General features: G+C 38.9%; 1 protein-coding gene across 1 annotated transcript in view; it reads right to left on the bottom strand.

Annotated features, from left to right (window-relative positions):
- LOC141580586 (uncharacterized) overlaps positions 1-17656 on the bottom strand; it is an 862829-nt gene that overhangs the window by 537273 nt on the left and 307900 nt on the right. The window contains exon 13 of the mRNA XM_074382346.1: positions 1432-1487. The gene's annotated coding sequence lies outside the window, so the exon portion shown is untranslated. The remainder of the gene's footprint in view (positions 1-1431; positions 1488-17656) is intronic.

Raw genomic sequence — 17656 nt, 5'->3', positions numbered from 1 at the left:
GAAGCATTGGTCTTACTGCCTCAGGTTGCAAAGGCAGAAGATACAGAGGTGGTGGAAAAGAAGGCAGGAGGGGCAGGCACACAGGGTATCACTTAGAAAAAAAAATCTGCATATAAGTGGGATACACAGTTCAAATCTGTGTTGTTCTAGGATCACACTCCCAGATTCCTAGAAGTAAAGAAAATGATTCTGCGGGGGATAAAGTGATACAAAATGCAAACCATACCACCTTAACCCTCCTTCCCCAAACCTTATATAATCAATCTTTATTCACTCATCTTTAAAAGGCTTTGAAGAGGAGGAGGATACTGGCAAAGGAGAGAAATTACAATGTCATATAAATAATGATCTCTAAATTCTCCCACTTCATCTACCTTTTATATTATTTCAGCAAAACTTAAAGAAACACGTCAAGCACAAGAGCCCTCTGAGATCTTTTTCACCTGGCCTTGTGGCATTCGTTGGTCACTTAAAACTTCCCAGAGTTACCAAGCATTAACATGTACAGGTCTTCATGACGAGATCTTTCAGATAAATGACTTGTTCCTCAGTCCTGAGATAAGTATTTAAAAACTTTGGGGCGTTCTGCTATGAGTACATTGAAACAATTAGCACAAATACCCTGAAACCTTCAGGAAGGAGTTTTTCTGAATCTCTTCTGAATTAGCAAACGTTCATCGCAAAACGTGACAATACATTATCTTCATGTTAGCAACTTTGATGGACCCCTTTCAAACATGTATTCTGTACTTTTCTGACTTCCTAAATTATTAAACTATGCTATAGATGGTGAGGGACTTAGAGGTACTGTGGCTGGCAGAGGAGTTTCATACTGAGTAATTGTGGGACTATTGCTTACTATCTCAGGTTTCTATCTCTTTAAATATCTGTTTCTTAGAACAGTTGAGAGGCAAAACGTAGTAATATATCTGAAATGGAAACAGTGCCAAGAACCTAAGCTCTCAATAAAAGTTACTTGCATGTCTTCTCCGCCCTCAGCCCAAACATTACATATGCTTACCCTTCCACCAGCCACTGCAACTGTGAAGCTATACTGGCCAACTGTTGCTAAAGTTCTTGAGACACAAGGTGTCTTTTGCAGCCACCTCCACTTTATCTCCTTCTCCAGATAATCTTTTCAAACTCCTTGATTTTTAATTTATCATTTCCACATCTCTTATAGGAACTGCAATTACAATTACTAACCTCTCCAACCCATTTGTACCAGATAAAGGAGTTGGGCTGGAAAAAGCCAAACAAACACACAAAAACCCTGTCTCAAAGTGGCTCGAGCAACTGGGAAATGTATTTTCTCACATTTTCATAAGTTCAGATGTAAAGGAGAAGTCAGAAGTATTTGATGTACCCAAGCTTATTCTCGCTCCCTTTTATGACACAAACAGAACTTGCTTTCCCCCAAAGCTGTCTTACCTTAGTCGCAGGAAGGCTTTCAGAAGCCACTGGAGTTGAAATCTTCCCAGCCATTTCTGAAAGGAGACAGAGAGAGGAAACTTTACCAGTTGTATTAGTCTGTTCTCACAGTGCTGTAAAAAACTGCCTGAGACTGGGTAATTTGTAAAGAAAAAAGATCTGACTGACCCACAACTCTCGTAACCGGGGAAGACTCAGCAGTCTTAAAAATCATAGTGAGTGGGGACAGCGAAGCAAACACCCTCTTCATAAGGTGGTAGGCGAGAGCAGGCACACAGGAGGACCTACTAAACACTTAGATAAACCTTCAGATCTCGTGAGAACTCTCTCGATATCTTGAGACCAGCACACGGGAAAACGCCCCAGTGATTCAATTACCTCCACCTGGTCTCTCCCTTGACACCTGGGGAGTATGGTGATTATACTTCAAGATGAGAGTTTGGGTAGAAGCGCAGCCAATCCTTATTACCAATCATGAAATAAAAGAACCTCAGTTAACGCTGGGTTGTTAGGCCATGTGGACACCCTTTACTAATGAAGGTCACCTAGAGAAATGCACTGATTGGCTTAAGCTTAGATTATTGAATATATACAGCACCTGGAATTACATTGCTTTGATTAACCTAATTACTATCTATTCCTTCAGTAAGGAGATCTCAGTTTCCTTCCTCCTAAACTCTACCAAAATTATAGCAAGGGGAATTTTTTTAAGGTTTAAACTCACAAGGATGGGAAACAATGAAGGAGAAAACACTGGTGTAAGTATAAATATTGTAATACAGATGAACAAGTGATAATCCACCCAAGAGAGCCAAATCTCGGCTCAAAAACTGAGAATTGACCCAGTTTATGTAACAGAGTTTTCAATAGGCACAAAAACAGAAAATACAAAACAGTCTACTTCTGGTCATACCTCTGCTGGATATCAGTACCTGGTTATAGTTTTTTTGACAGCTTTATTGATAGGTAACTTACCTACCATAACATTCACCTGATTAAAATGAGCAATTCAAAAATACTTTCAGTATATTCAGAGTTGTGCACCATCATTATATTCTGATTTTAAGACATTATTTTAATTGTGGGTCTTAAATGACACCTCCTAACAGATGCTCTGCCTGCCTATCTGTAATAGAACTGCACTTTTTATTTCCTGCTTCTTTCCTTTGGACACTCATAACAATCTGCAGTTATTTTTCTTAGTTATTGGCCTCCTTGTTTCTTGTCTGCCTCTCTCACCAGAATGTAAGATCCTTAAAGAGGAGCTGTTTATGTCTCTCTTGATCTTCTTTGTAGTCCAGCAAGGAGGGAAGCACAGGGCCTGCCTGCATTAGGTGGTCACTAAAAATATTTGCTGAATGAATGAACTAGCAAGACATAATCACCCCAGTAGATGGGCACTGTGGAGCAATGGAGAATCGGTGATGATGGAAAAACTGTGACACTGACGAAAAGGCAAGTAGGAGGACACTGAGCCAGTAACCCAGCTGTCCATCTGGTGTTTGAAAGATGAAGCAACCCCATGGGACTGAGAAGAGCCCCGCCCCCCCCCCTTTGGTTCTTTAGTAATTAGGGAGAGTTAGGAGGGAAGACCTCAAGAAAAAGATAGCACTTCTAATAAAATAGGTGGATCTCTTGCAATTAATTAGAAAAATAAAAAGATATGGTATTTGCAGCTATAATGGCAAAGAAATTCACGTTTCTTACATTAACAACATTAAAATACACAAAGTAAATGCTCCTTTATGCATCAATCCTGTATCTGATGTTGTTAATTAAATTAAAAGTGGTTAGACAGGGTAGTGCACAGTTCTGGAGTTGGAAAGCCAGAATTTGTATTCTCATTCTGCCACTTAGTAGCCATGTGACTTTGGGCAAGTTACTTAGCTGCCTTGTGCCTTTATTTGTACATTTATAAAACAGACATATTAATTGTTCTTATAGTATAAGAGCTGTTCTGAGTATTAAATAAAAATAATAAGAAACTGTCTGTTACATACTGAGTGCCCTATATTACTTAGTGTTGTAGAAGTAGCAGTAGTCTTTATAGTGGTGGCAGTGGTGGAAGTGGCAGAAACCGTAGTAAGCAGTAAAATGATGGAGGTGCAGCCCATTATGACTGTTTTATGGGACAAGAAATTCAGATTTAGCTCAGGGCCAAGCAGTGTCAAATACAAGGTACTAAATTAATATGGAATTGACTCGTACTCATGACGTTTCCTATCATACCACAAGATGATTTGACACAATTGATTTTTCTTTAAGAAGTGAGTGAATCAGCAGATATGTAGTTGCTGCTGCTGGCAAACTGATACCAAGTAATTCATGCTCAACTTTGGCCCACAGAAAGTGTCAGAAGGACAGCCATATTCTTGAGAGTGTGAATGTGTGTGTATAAAACGATGTGCATTTGACGTGACTCCGTTACAGGAAGGACAGAAGAATTTCATTCTTTTAGGAAATGAAGTGGGAAAATAATGAACAGTCCTGAAAAATAAGCCAAGAGAATGATTTTTAGAGGGGAAAGTGACTGTATTTACAATGTGTCCTCTTTATGGATGAATAACACAGAAGATCCCATTTAGCATTTAATTGACTTCACAGTTGACTCATACAGTGGAATGCACTGGTTCTTCACATGTATTATCTAAGGAAATAAGAAAGAAGAGTAGAAAAGTGGTTTTATCTCCTAATCTGCAACAAAAGCTGCTCTAGAAACAGGGCTTGCCTCTCAGTCCAAAAGCAGGGAGTAAGAACAATTATTTAATTACCCAAAGAAAATCAAGGAAAAGTGCTATGAAGGAAGAGGTTTTTCAGGAGAAACAAGGGTATGTGAGCGTCTTTAAGTGAAAAATGAATGTGTTATTTTTTTAAATAGCCTAAAGGTTTGTTTTCCATATGAAGCGAAGACACATCTAGTGAACATTCTGCAGAATGTTAAGCAGAATAAAGGTGAACACTTAGACCAGCATAGAGCAATATCTACAACTTATGCTGTAAGAATACAAGTCGTGAAGGAAGCAATGCTGACTAGCTCTGATAATAAGATGGTTAATTATTCTACTTCTAGCTTTTCCTTAAAAATAAAATTTCAGACACACATTGGAGAGGAAATATCCTCCAAATTACCCCGTGTCTACTTCTGAGTAAGAGTCACAAAGAGAACTTTTTGCAATTAAAACATATAGGTTAAGTTCCATTAAGATTTTCAATTAGTACATATAAATTAAGTTCCATTAAACATAGGTATAGTTATTCTTAAAGCAACAACTAACTATATTAAATGCAACTTTAAAAAGGAAGCATAGGAATACTCTTATTTTGGATAGTCCTTTTCTAATTAATCAAATAGTGTTTGAATCTCCATTTGTACTGTGCCCAAGTCTTAATTTACAAAGATGACTGAGGGATAACATAGAGTCTAATGCCATTAAAAGATTTTTAATATTCATAGTTGCTGCAGAAACAAGATGCATAGCATGCCACACAGGGCCTCATGGGATAGATGCTAGGGTGATCAGGAGGCAGAAGACAAGAGCAAGGGGAAGGTTTAGGCCACTCACTGCCTTTATTGGGAGATCTATAGGAAAAGACAGCCAGGGCAGGATTAGGATTGACTAATTTGAACAATTTTAGTGGCCTTTGGGCTATAGGGTTCATCCCTAGTTGCCTGGCTCATGGCTCTAGGATGATTCAGGCACAGGAATATTGCCTCTTGGTGTATCTGGACCAGATATAGGAGGTATGACTCTGGATTGGTGAGCTGCATATCAAAGACATGTTCCTGGCTGGGAAAATGTCTCAAACAAAGAGCATGTTTTACAATTAGAATATATAGATAAATTGCATATGTTTTCTTTAAGTATTGTTAAATTCTTAACAATTTTTTATCTTTAAGAATTGGCTAGCCACAACACATAGTGTCTCCCTAGCCACGAAGGAAGGTTCTATAAGATGTTGAAACATCATAATATGCTTTTGCTTTTGTTTTTGTTTTTAAATGGAGTCTTACTCTGTTGCCCAGGCTGGAGTGCAGTGGTATGATCTCAGCTCCCTGCAATGCCTGCCACCTAGGTTCAAGCAATTCTTCTGCCTCAGCCTCCCAAGTAGCTGGAACTACAGGCATGTGCCACCATGCCCAGCTAATTTTTGTATTTTTAGTAGAGACAGGGTTTCACCGTGTTGGCCAGGATGGTCTCAATCCCTTGATATTGTGATCCACCTGCTTCAGCCTGTCAAAGCCTGGGATTATAGGCATGAGCCACTGCACCCAGCCAATAACAGAAATTTTTAAATCTTTGTAATATGCTAATACAGGCCTGATGTCTTACTAGTTCTATCCAACATATTATTTTATGGCAACTTAATTTCTTTCATCTAAGTCCATTCACATATACCTAAAAGCATACATTTGCATTTTATGGCAATCAAACCGTAAGAGTAGGACACTGAGCATTGGTCTTTAACTTGAAAATAATGAGAAGATGAAAAGCAAAAAACCTCTCCAAAGAGTCCATAGACCCCCATCAGAAACAGCTGGGAACAAATATAAAATGCAAAGGAGAAACATTTTCTGAAAGTAATACCAGATTCATGGCAATTCGTTTTAGTATTTTCCCAGTTTGATTACTGCTATAGGGAAAGAACAGAAGAAAAATCTCATCTGAGACAAGGCAAGTCCCTTGCACCTATGAGCCTGGAAAATCAAAAGCAAGCTAGTTACTTCCTAGATACAATGAGAGTACAGGTATTGGGTAAATACAGCCATTCCAAATGTGAGAAATTGGCCAGAATAAAGGGGTTACAGTACCAAGTACCAGCTTGGCCGTACAGACTTCCACCCAGGCAGCACTGAAGGAACTCAGAGGCAGACACCCAGATAGACCAGCAAAGGAGTTCTATCTAGGGGGCCAATAGCCTTCTGAGCTGAGAGCCTCAGGGACTGACAGCATTCCGGGCTGACAGGCCTTGAATAGACTCTGACCTATGCGTTTATCCTCTCTGAATAGGTGACCATTATTAACAAACAGATGTTTGGCATTTTCTCATAACACAAAATATGCCAGGTAGGCAGCTGGTGCCTTCTTACCACTGATCACAGACAAACTAAAAAGTATTCTCCATGAGGGAGCCATGGTGATGGGGTCAGATATCTAAAAGAATTGTTTTAACTGGTGTATGATATTTATACATTGTTCTACCACTTTGGAATGCTCCAAGTAGTTTTCTACTTGAGAAGGGGCAGCTAGGTTTTCCTTGACATTGTTCTTCCTAGCTAACAATATATTCTATCATACACTCAGCATTTCTCAATATTCATAAACATTTCTCAACATCAATATTCATAAGCAATATTTCTCAACATTACAAAGCCTGTGCAGGTCCAAAATTCAGCAGGGCAGTCAAATTTTAAAACTCCAAAATGATCTCCTTTGACTCCAGGTTTCACATCCAGTTTATGCTGATGCAAGAGGTGGGTTCCCATGGTCTTGGGCAGCTACACCCTGTGGCCGTGCAAGGTACAGTCTCCCTCCCAGCTGCTTTAAAGGACTGGCACTGAGTGTCTGTGGCTTTTCCGGGCCCACAGTGCAAGCTGTCAGTGGATCTTCCATTCTGGGGTCTGGAGGATGATTGCCCTCTTGCCCTCTCCTCACAGCTCCACTAGGCAATGCCCCAGTAGGGACTCCATGAGGCACTGCCTAGCAGAGGTTCTCCATGAGGGCTCCCACCCCTGCAGCATACTTTTGCCTGGGCATCCAGGCATTGCCATACATTTTCTGAAATCTTGGCAGAGGTTCCCAAACCTCAGTTCTTGACGTCTGGGCACCTGCAGGCTCAACCCTATGTGGAAGCTGCCAAGGCTTGGGACTTGCACCCTCTGAAACCACAGCCTGAGCTGTAAATTGGCCCCTTTCAGCCACAACTGTAGTGGCTGGAAAACAGGGGACCAAGTCCCTAAGCTGCACACAGCATAAAGACTCTGGGCCTGGCCAAGAAAACCACTTTTTGCCTTTTGGGCCTCTAGGCCTGTGATGGAAAGGGCTGCCATGAAGGTCTCTTATATGGCCTGGGGACATTTTCACCATAGTCTTGAGGATTAACATTAGGCTCCTTGCTACTTAATGCAAACTTCTGCAGCCGGCTTGAATTTCTCCCCAGGAAATGGGTTTTTCTTTTCTATTGCATAGCCAGTCTTCAAATTTTCCTTTTATGCTCTTTCCTTTATAAAACTGAATGCCTTTAATAGTACCCACCCAAGTCACCTCTTAAATAATTTGCTGCTTGGAAATTTCTTCTACCAGATACCCTTAATCATCTTTTTTAGGTTCAAATTTCGACAAATCTCTAGGGCAGGGGCAAAATGCTGCCAGTCTCTTTGCTAAAACATAACGAGAGTTGCCATTATTGCAGTTTCCAACAAGTCCTTCATCTCTATCTGAGACCACCTCAGCCTGGACCTAATTGTCCATATCATTATCAGCATTTTAGGCAAAGCCATTCAGTAAGTCTCTAGGAAGTTTCAAACTTTCCCACATTTTTCTATCTCCTTCTGAGCCCTCCAAGCAGTTCCAATCTCTGCCTGTTACCCAGTTCCACAGTTGCTTCCACATTTTGGGGTATCTTTTCAGCAACACCCCACCTCTGGTACTAATCTACTGTATTAGTCTGTTTTCATACTGCTGATAAAGAGATACCTGATACTGGAAAGAAAAACAGGTTTAATTGGACTTACAGTTCCACACAGCTGGGGAGGCCTCAGAATCATGGCAGGAGGCAAAAGGCACTTCTTACATGGCAGTGGCAAGAGAAAATGAAGAATAAGCAAAAGTAAAAACCCCCCGATAAACCCATCATATCTTGTGAGACTTATTCACTATAACAAGAATAGCATAAGAAAGACCAGCCCCCATAATTCAATTAACTCCCCCTAGGTCCCTCCCACAACAGGTGGAAATTCTGGGAGATATAATTCAAGTTGAGATTTTGGTGGGGACATAGCCAAACCATATCAATAATCTCAATAGATGCAGAAAAAGCATTTGACAAAATCCTGCATCCCTTTATGATTACAACTCTCAGCAAAATAAGCATAAAAAGGACACACTTCAATGCAATAAAAGCCATCTATGACAAACCCACAGCCAACATAATACTAAATGGGGAAAAGTTGAAAGCATTCTCTCTGAGAACTGGAACAAGACAAGGATGCTCACTCTCACCACTCCGCTTCAACATAGTGCTGGAAGTCCTGGCCAAAACAATCAGACAAGAGAAAGAAATGAAAGGCATCCAAATCAGCAAATAGAAAGTCAAACTGTCACTGTTGGATGATGATACGATTATTTACCCTGAAAACTCTAGAGACGCCTCCAGAAAGCTCCCAAAACCAATGAAAGAATTCAGCAAAGTTTCCAGATACAAGATTAATGTACACAATTCAGTCACTCTTCTATATACCAACAATGATCAAGAAGAGAATCAAATCAAGAACTCAATCCCTTTCACAATAGCTGCAAAAAATAAAATAAAATACTTAGAGATAAACCTAACCAAGGAGTCAAAAGACCTCTACAAGGAAAACTACAAAACACTGCTGAAAGAAATTATAGATGACACAAACAAATGGAAAAACCATCCATGATCATAGATGGGTAGAAGCAATATTGTGAAAATGGCAATACTGCCAAAAGCAATCTACAGATCCAGTGCAATCCCCATCAAAATACCACCATCACTCTTCACAGAATTTAAAAAAAAATTCCAAAATTCATATGGAACCAAAAAAGAGCCCACATAACCAAAGCAAGACTGAGCCATCTGGTCTTCAGCAAAGTAAACATAACAAAGTGGAAAAAGGACACCCTGTTTAACAAATGGTACTGGGAAAACTGGCTAGCCAAATGTAGGACAATGAAACTGGATCCTAATCTCTCACCTTACATAAAAATCAACTCAAAGGCCACGTGTGGTGCTTCATACCTGTAATCTCAGCACTTTGGGAGGCCAAGGTGGGCAGATCACAAGGTCAAGAGATCAAGACCATCCTGGTCAACATGGTGAAACTCTGTCTCTACTTAAAAAAATAAAAATACAAAAATACAAAAATTAGCTGGGTGTGGTGGTGCATACCTGTAGTCCCAGCTACTCAGGAGGCTGAGGCAGGAGAATTGCTTGAACCCCAGAGGTGGAGGTTGCAGTGAGCTGAGATTGTGCACTGCAGCCTGGAGACAGAGCAAGACTCCATCTCAAAAAAGAAAAAAAAAATCAACTCAAGGTGGATGAAGGACTGAAATCTAAGACCTGAAACTATAAAAATTCTAGAAGATAACATTGGAAAAAACCCTTCTAGACATTGGCTTAGGCAAGCATTTCATGACTAAGAACCCAAAATCAAATGCAATAAAAACAAAGGCAAATATTTGGGACTTAATTAAACTAAAGAGCTTTTATATGTCAAAAGGAACAGTCAGCAGAGTAAACAGACAACCAACGAACTAAGAGATATCTTCACAATCGATACATCTGACAAAGGACTACTATCCAGGATCTACAATGAACTCAAACCAGTAAGCAAAAAACAAACAATCCCATCAAAAACTGAACTAAAGACATGAATAGAAAATTCTCAAAATAAGATACACAAATGGCCAACAAACATATGAAAAAATGCTCAACATCACTAACGATCAGGGAAATACAAACCAAAACCACAATGCTATATCACGTTACTCTTGCAAGAATGGCCATAATAAAAAAATAAAGAAAACAGTAGATACTGGCATGGATGCAGTGATTAGGAAGCACTTCTACACTGCTGGTGGAAATGTTAACTAGTACAGCTACTACAGAAAACAGTGTGGAGATTCCTTAAAGAACTAAAAGTAGAACTACCATTTGATCCAGCAATCCCATTAGTGGGTATCTACCCAAAGGAAAAGAAGTCATTATACAAAAAAGATACTTGCACACACATATTTATAGCAGCACAATTCACAATTGCAAAATTGTGGAACCAACCCAAATACCTATCAATCAATGAGGAGGTAAAGAAATTGTGGTATGTATATACCATGGAATACTACTCAGCCATAAAAAGGAATGAATTAACAGCATTTGCAGTGACCTGGATGAAATTGGAGAATAAGTGAAGTAATTCAGGAATGGAAAACCAAACATCATATGTTCTCACTGATATGTCAGAGCTAAACTATGAGGCCGCAAAGGCACAAGACTGTTACAATGGACTGCAGGGACTTGACAGGAGGAGTGGGAGGCAGGTGATGGATAAAAGACTACAAATATGGTACAGTGTATAAGCTCAGGTGATGATTGCTCCAAAATTTCACAAATCACCACTAAAGAATTTACCACATAACCAAACACCACCTGTGCCCCAATAACTTACGGAAATATAAAATAAAATAAAATAAAATAAAAATAAAAATAGTCTTAAAAAAAAAAAAAAGAAACTTCTTCTGCCTGGATCAAATCCTTTGTAAACTTTATCTCGAAATTTCAGTTACATGAACCAATATATTCCTTTTATTATTTAAGCCGGTTATTTATTCATATTATTTATCATTTATTATCTTTTATATTACATATTGTACATATTATTCAAGACTTTTCTGTCACTAGTAGAGAAGCAACGATTTGGATCATTAATCTCACTGACGTCTTAAACACATTAGCTTAGTTGTAACCTATATTGGCAAAGATGTCCTGAGTGTTCCATTTACCTTCACTAAAATTTAGACAGGCTTCTTCCTCTGACTTCCCTTTTCTTCTTAAAGCATTTTTTTTTTTTTTGAAAACTTTCAGTTATAAATTTTTTTTCTTCCCCTTTGAGAAGTAAGTCTTTTAAAAAGTCACTTTTACAACCGAGGAATGTCTTTCTCAAGGAACTGGAGCCATCCTGTAAAATGTAACCTTTAAAGGTGATAGAGCCCCAATCTCCTAGGCTGCATAAAGGCTAGGAGCCCAACTTCAGTAATGGATAATTAACAAGCACAGTTGGCCTCATCACATGAGCCAATCTCCCTGCCAATGTCCTTCGGTACTCTCCACCAGCTCACCCCAGTGCTTAAAGAACCCTCCCTCTTTGGTTCCAGAGGAGTTGAGTTCAGTCTTCCTTATTGCTATGGCCTTGAATAAAGCCTTCTCCGCCTGCTTAATGCCATAAAGTGCAATTGTTCTTTGATGATGTCTCAGGATTTCCTCCTCTCTACATTCTGCTTTAGAAAACCAGGCACTACAAAAAATATTCAAGTCTTTCATAATGAAAGGTGTTTAGTTAGTATACCTTTAGTCTGACATCTCCCTGAGAAGCACACAATCTCGGCTTGTTTCGATGAGGTGAGTGGTTTCAGTCTTTCACCCAGAGAAGGGGCCAGTGTTCCCAGAATAAATAATGCCAGCAGTACTTTCCCACTGCACCTTGTTTGAGTTTTTTCCAGTTCATTGTATGCTCTAGATTTCCTTCTCCTGGCTTTGTCCCATGCCTTTTCCTCTTAGCCCCAAAGCATTTTCTCTCTCCCAGAGCCAGGCCATCCAAGTTAGACCACGGGAAGGTCTTTTCCTTGTTTATAGAAAGATAATCAGCAACATCCTCTCCCACTAAGGGGGCAGACTGCTTCAAACAGGAAATGTTTTCTGAAATGGCTTGCTACAGCAGTCCAATTTAATTGTTAGGAAAGCATGCCAGGAAGCCAAACACTTTGGTCTATTTCATTGTGAAGTATTTCTCTTGAGTGGACACAAGACCCTAGGTAAAATTCTCAGCTGAAACCCCTTTTTAAATTCTGCTTTATTTTCTTTTACGATACCAACATTTAACCAAATAAAAATTAGAAAACAGTCTTTCAATTGAAGTTTTGCCCACAGTGACACTGGCAATCCTATCATTGAGGAAGAATCTTGAAAAGAGATAATATAATTAACCTTTAACTTTCTTGTTTCCCCAGACCACATCCTTCCACCTGGTTATCTGAGTGTTTCTGTTTTGACTTCCTATAATTATTCCAAGCTCCCAGGCAGAGTTTCTGAACTTCCTTAAAGAAATAATTTAAAAATATAAGACAGATTCTCCTCCTCAGATCTAAGAAAACCCAAGCTGAGATTGTGGATCAAATCAGATGCTTTCTCTACTTCTCTCTCTGGGGGAATACTGCAACAGATCAGCAACACTGGCTTCCAGTGTCTCTCTTCTCTTTGTCTGCATATTGGAAGAACTCATCCCCCAACTAGCACTAATGAGTGAGCCACTGATGGTATTTGTGAATGATGGCTACATGATCAGATTGTTGTTCCTAACAGTTTGATCTGTACTACAGAAAAGGGCTAGGAAGAGAGGGGAATAGACTAGGGAAATCAGTTAGTGGCATTATGTTCCGCTCAAACATGGACTCAAGGTTGCAGTAATGCCAATGGTGGTACATGAGTAGATTTTTTTAAATCTTCAGTCAGAAAAATTACTAAAATTTGATGATAAATTGGATGTAAATGGGAGTGTGTTAGGAATTTGGGGATTTTAAGAATGGCACCCAGGGTTCTTGTTGGAGCAACAGAGTAGAAAGTAACAACTGACATTGACTGATACATTTGATTTGTCTAGCACTGTTTTCACTAATACGACAAAATCTTGGGGTGGGTATGACTGTGAGAATTTAAACGTGTCCGTTGTTTTCAATGTGAATGAACTAAACTGATGTAAAGGCTGGTAAAAAGATAGCTGGTAGAGAAGAATAGTAAAGGACAGAGGAGACAAGCAATGCAGGCCCATGGCAGTCTGCTGGTTTCCCGGCACAAGTAGAGGAAGATCCTACGTAGGAAACAGGATACCTCATACCTTATTTAAAAGGGGAAGGAGGATTGAAGGAGGCATTTGTAGAAAGATTTCCATATTTGGTGGTGAATATTTTGACCTAATGATTTCTATCATTCTATTAAGAGGTTTCTTGAGCAAGAATCTTGAAAATGGGCTATCAGTCTTGTCTCATGCCAAATGCCCCCTTGATTTTCCACATCAATGATTCTCAAACTTTTTTGATATTGATGATCCCAAACAGCTTTTATTTATTTATGTGGGTATCTATCTGTATTTAGCACATAAGAGATTAAAACTGAAACACTGAAAAACATTACTACTTTATTTAAAATAACAATAGTAAACCTGCTATGTGTTAACATAAGAACATATTTTATGAAAAAATATATACTTTCCATACAAAAAAAAATTACTGACAAGAGTGCAGTTTTACTTTTTTTTTTTTTTTTTTTTTGCACAGCTTTTTAAATACTGGGCTTAATATAAGACAGCTGGATTCACATATCTGCTTCTGCATTTAGTTTGTTGCAATACTCTGATTTGGTTGAAATATATGAAGAAAACCCAGCCTTACACAGGTAGTACAATTGGGAAAATAAATATTTTACTAGCCTTGCCAGTAACTGTAGATATTACTGTCTGACATAACCACAACTGGACAAGTGGTAGATTCTCAAAGATTAGTTTCGATGAGGAATCTGAAATCCTGTCAATATACTTTCCATATAATTTTAAAATCCATTGATCTATCTTGTGTCTAGTCCTGTTAAATTATGTAAGGATAAGAATAAATTTTACTAAATGCTTATACTTTAATCAACACTGTCCAATTAGGTTATGAAATTGAAGATACTGGCAAAGATAAAAACAAGATAACAATCTACAACAAATCAGAAATTAGAGATAGTAAACAAAGTATGTATATTAGTGAAGAGGGGAAAATTGATAAAACAACATAATATAAAAATAAAATTAGGCCGGGCGCGGTGGCTCAAGCCTGTAATCCCAGCACTTTGGGAGGCCGAGGTGGGTGGATCACAAGGTCAAGAGATCGAGACCATCCTGATCAACATAGTGAAACCCCGTCTCTACTAAAAATACAAAAAATTAGCTGGGCATGGTGGCGCATGCCTGTAATCTCAGCTACTCAGGAGGCTGAGGCAGGAGAATTGCCTGAACCCAGGAGGCGGAGGTTGTGGTGAGCCGAGATCGTGCCATTGCACTCCAGCCTGGGTAACAAGAGCGAAACTCCATCTCAAAAAATAAAATAAAATAAAATAAATGCAGGAAAGAAAAGCAGACGTTAAATTTTTCTTTTATAAGCAAGCTTCCCTAAGTCCTTTCCTCTCCCATGAAACTGTATCCTGCTTTGCAAGTTTTATGTTTATAAATTATTGTATTTTTGTTCTCTATAGATAACAGTAATTTTCTGTAACACAGCAAAGGTCATAAGAAATGCCCAAGAAGGCAGGACTCCAGCTTTCTGGGCACTGTAGCAGAAGGCATAAGGCCCATGCTAAAATCCTTGAACTCTACAGATAGTGAAAATCTGGGTTGCACAGCAGCATTCACATGTAACCCTAAGTTAGGTGCCTGTCATTGCTTAATAAATTGCCTTCCTTCTACACTTGCAAACTTGTTTTAGCGCCGTTGTGTACTTCACGTATAAAAAGTCAAGCCCTGTCTTTGTTAGGGGCTCAGCCATTTTGGATCAAAATCCAAGCTGGGCCAGTGTACACCTAAAATAAACTCCTTCTGCAACCTTGATGGTTTCTCCGGTCTCTAAAATTCTGCAACATTAGAATGAGAATGTGCAGAAGATCCTGGATATATTACAAGAGGTGGGAAGCAGTCCAAGACAGTGTAATGGATTACACCGTGCCTTTATAAGAGATATGCTTAAGTCCTAAATGTGGCATCTGTGAATGTGACCTTATTTAGAAATACATTCTACAAAAATGGAATTTAATTCAAATGAAGTCATACTAGTACAAAATAGGCCCCTAATCCAGTAAGACTGGTGTCCTTATAAGAAGAGGAAAACGCCATACAGAGAGTAACACACAGGGAGAACACCACATGAGAAGGAGAGACTGGGGTTATGCAGCTGCAAGCCAAAAAATGCGAAGGATTCATGGCCACCACCAAAAGGTAAGGACAAATTTTACTCGCAGTCTTAGAGGTAACAGGACCCAGTTAACACTCTAATTTCTGACTTTTGGTCTCCAGAACAGTAATAGAACAAACTTCTTTTGTTTTAAGCCACCCAGCTCGTGATATTTTGTTAGGCATCCCAAGGAAACAAATACAGATGAGCAGTAGAATGTATTATGTTTCTCATAACTCAGTCACCTCCTTTTCATAAAATGAATCCTACCTCACCTCCTATTGCCATTTGGCTTTTCGTACCTATGGAAATGAATACATCTCATTGCTCCACTGCAGTTGAGTCTGACCGCATGATTTGCTCTGGCTAACAGAATGGGAATGAAAGTGATGTACGTCATATGCTAGTAAAAGTTTTAAGAACCACTGGGTATTTCTGTTAGGTCTCTTTTCTTCTGCCAGGAGAATGGAAGCTTCCAGGAAGGGGTCAGTCCTTTAGCCAATGTACAACAGAGATACAACCAGCTCCCATGCCACATTAGCATTATTGAAATCGAGAGATTTGTAGTGCTTTCTTACTGCAACAAAACCTTGCAAAGCTAAGGTCTCAAGTCAATTCAGACAAAAGGATTTCCTCTCCATCAAGCTAGCATTTTTGTTAGCAGATTGACATCATAATCATTAAAATAATTCTATCTGTGAAGGGTACTCTAAACATTGGCATTTAAAGTCTCTTTTCACAATGCCCTGGTACTTAATTGCATATTGCAAATTACCTGTATTTTTACTGTATAAAATTTCAATAATACTAACCTAGCTTACAGTTCTATTAAATCTGTTTATTTCCTATGTTACTGGGGTAATGTTCTGATTCTATTTCTTACACAAATAGAGCCAAGATTGTGTCACTTCTCTTAGCTGTGGATTGGAGATGGTGTGCACAGAGGTAACAGCTGAAAGTTATGAGAAGAGCTCGGCATAACTATGTGATTTCACAGGCATGTGACAGTGGCCACATTTTCTAACTTTTTTTTTTTTTTTTTTTTTTTTTTTGAGATGGCGTCTCACTCTGTCACCCAGGCTGGAGTGCAGTGGTACAATCTTGGCTCACTGCAACCTTCGCCTCCCGGGTTCCAGCAATTCTTTTGCCTCGGCCTCCGGAGTAGCTGGGACTACGGGAACCTCCCACATTTTGGGGGCTATTTTCGATATTTTTAGTAGAGACGGGATTTCACCATATTAGCCAGGCTGGTCTCAAACTCCTGACCTTGTGATCTGCCTACTTTGGCCTTCCAAAGTGCTGGGATTACAAGCGTGAGCCATTGTGCCCAAGCTTGCTAAATTCTTAGAACCTAAGTTCTCAAATTTTTAACAGAAAACTTAATACTGCTTAGTATTTGAGAAGAGGCACTAGGACCACGGAACACATAGATTTTTAATATTATATTTTAAGCCTTATCCTAACGAACTAAGCCAGTAAGTAGTTTGGAAATAAACTTTAAGTACTGATGAGAAGATAGGTCATAGGATAATGTTTATGACTTCTATTCACTCAACAAACATTTATTAAAAACATTATGGGCCAGCCATTCTTCTAGGTCCTGAAGATACGGCTGTAAACAAAGAAAACAAAATCCCCCTCTTGGGGAACTCACATTCTTGAAAGATAAGTTATTTGTATGTGTATTTTGTCATGAGCTCTTGAGTGCAGACTGTAGTTGTTAACCGGCACCACTACTTTTTAAAAGTACGTATAGACTATCTTTTCGAATGCAAATCTAAGGCTCCCATATTGCCTGATTTTTCAGTGGTATAATAACTGTAATTGGTATCAATACTAATTCAGAATTACATTAGCAGCACTGATTTTACAGTCCCCAAATGGATATAATCAACAAAGGAAAAGTGTTTACTAAACTTTAGTTAGTCTGAAGACATAGATGATACGTTACCATTTATATAATGACAGACTTTACTTACAGACAATTTGAAAGAAATGTCGCTCTCTTTATTCAAATGCTACAATAGTGCAATTAAAACAAGACATTTATCTTTGAATGTGTCTTCCCTATCACTACTAATTCACTGGGTCATTAGCTCTAACACTGTGGATAGATTCTCACTACCCAATTCAATTTAATTAGTGTACCAGATAATATAGAAGAGCACACTTACACTGCAGCTAATAGTAGATAATGGCTCTTAGAATGGGAGCAATTGCCTCACTCTGTGATGGCTATGCAGAAAAAAAATATATATATATGTATATATATACACACATACATACACACA

This window comes from Saimiri boliviensis, chromosome 1 (assembly GCF_048565385.1).
Source record: "Saimiri boliviensis isolate mSaiBol1 chromosome 1, mSaiBol1.pri, whole genome shotgun sequence".
NCBI lineage: Eukaryota > Metazoa > Chordata > Mammalia > Primates > Cebidae > Saimiri > Saimiri boliviensis.
This window is presented reverse-complemented; position numbering and strand designations above follow the sequence as displayed.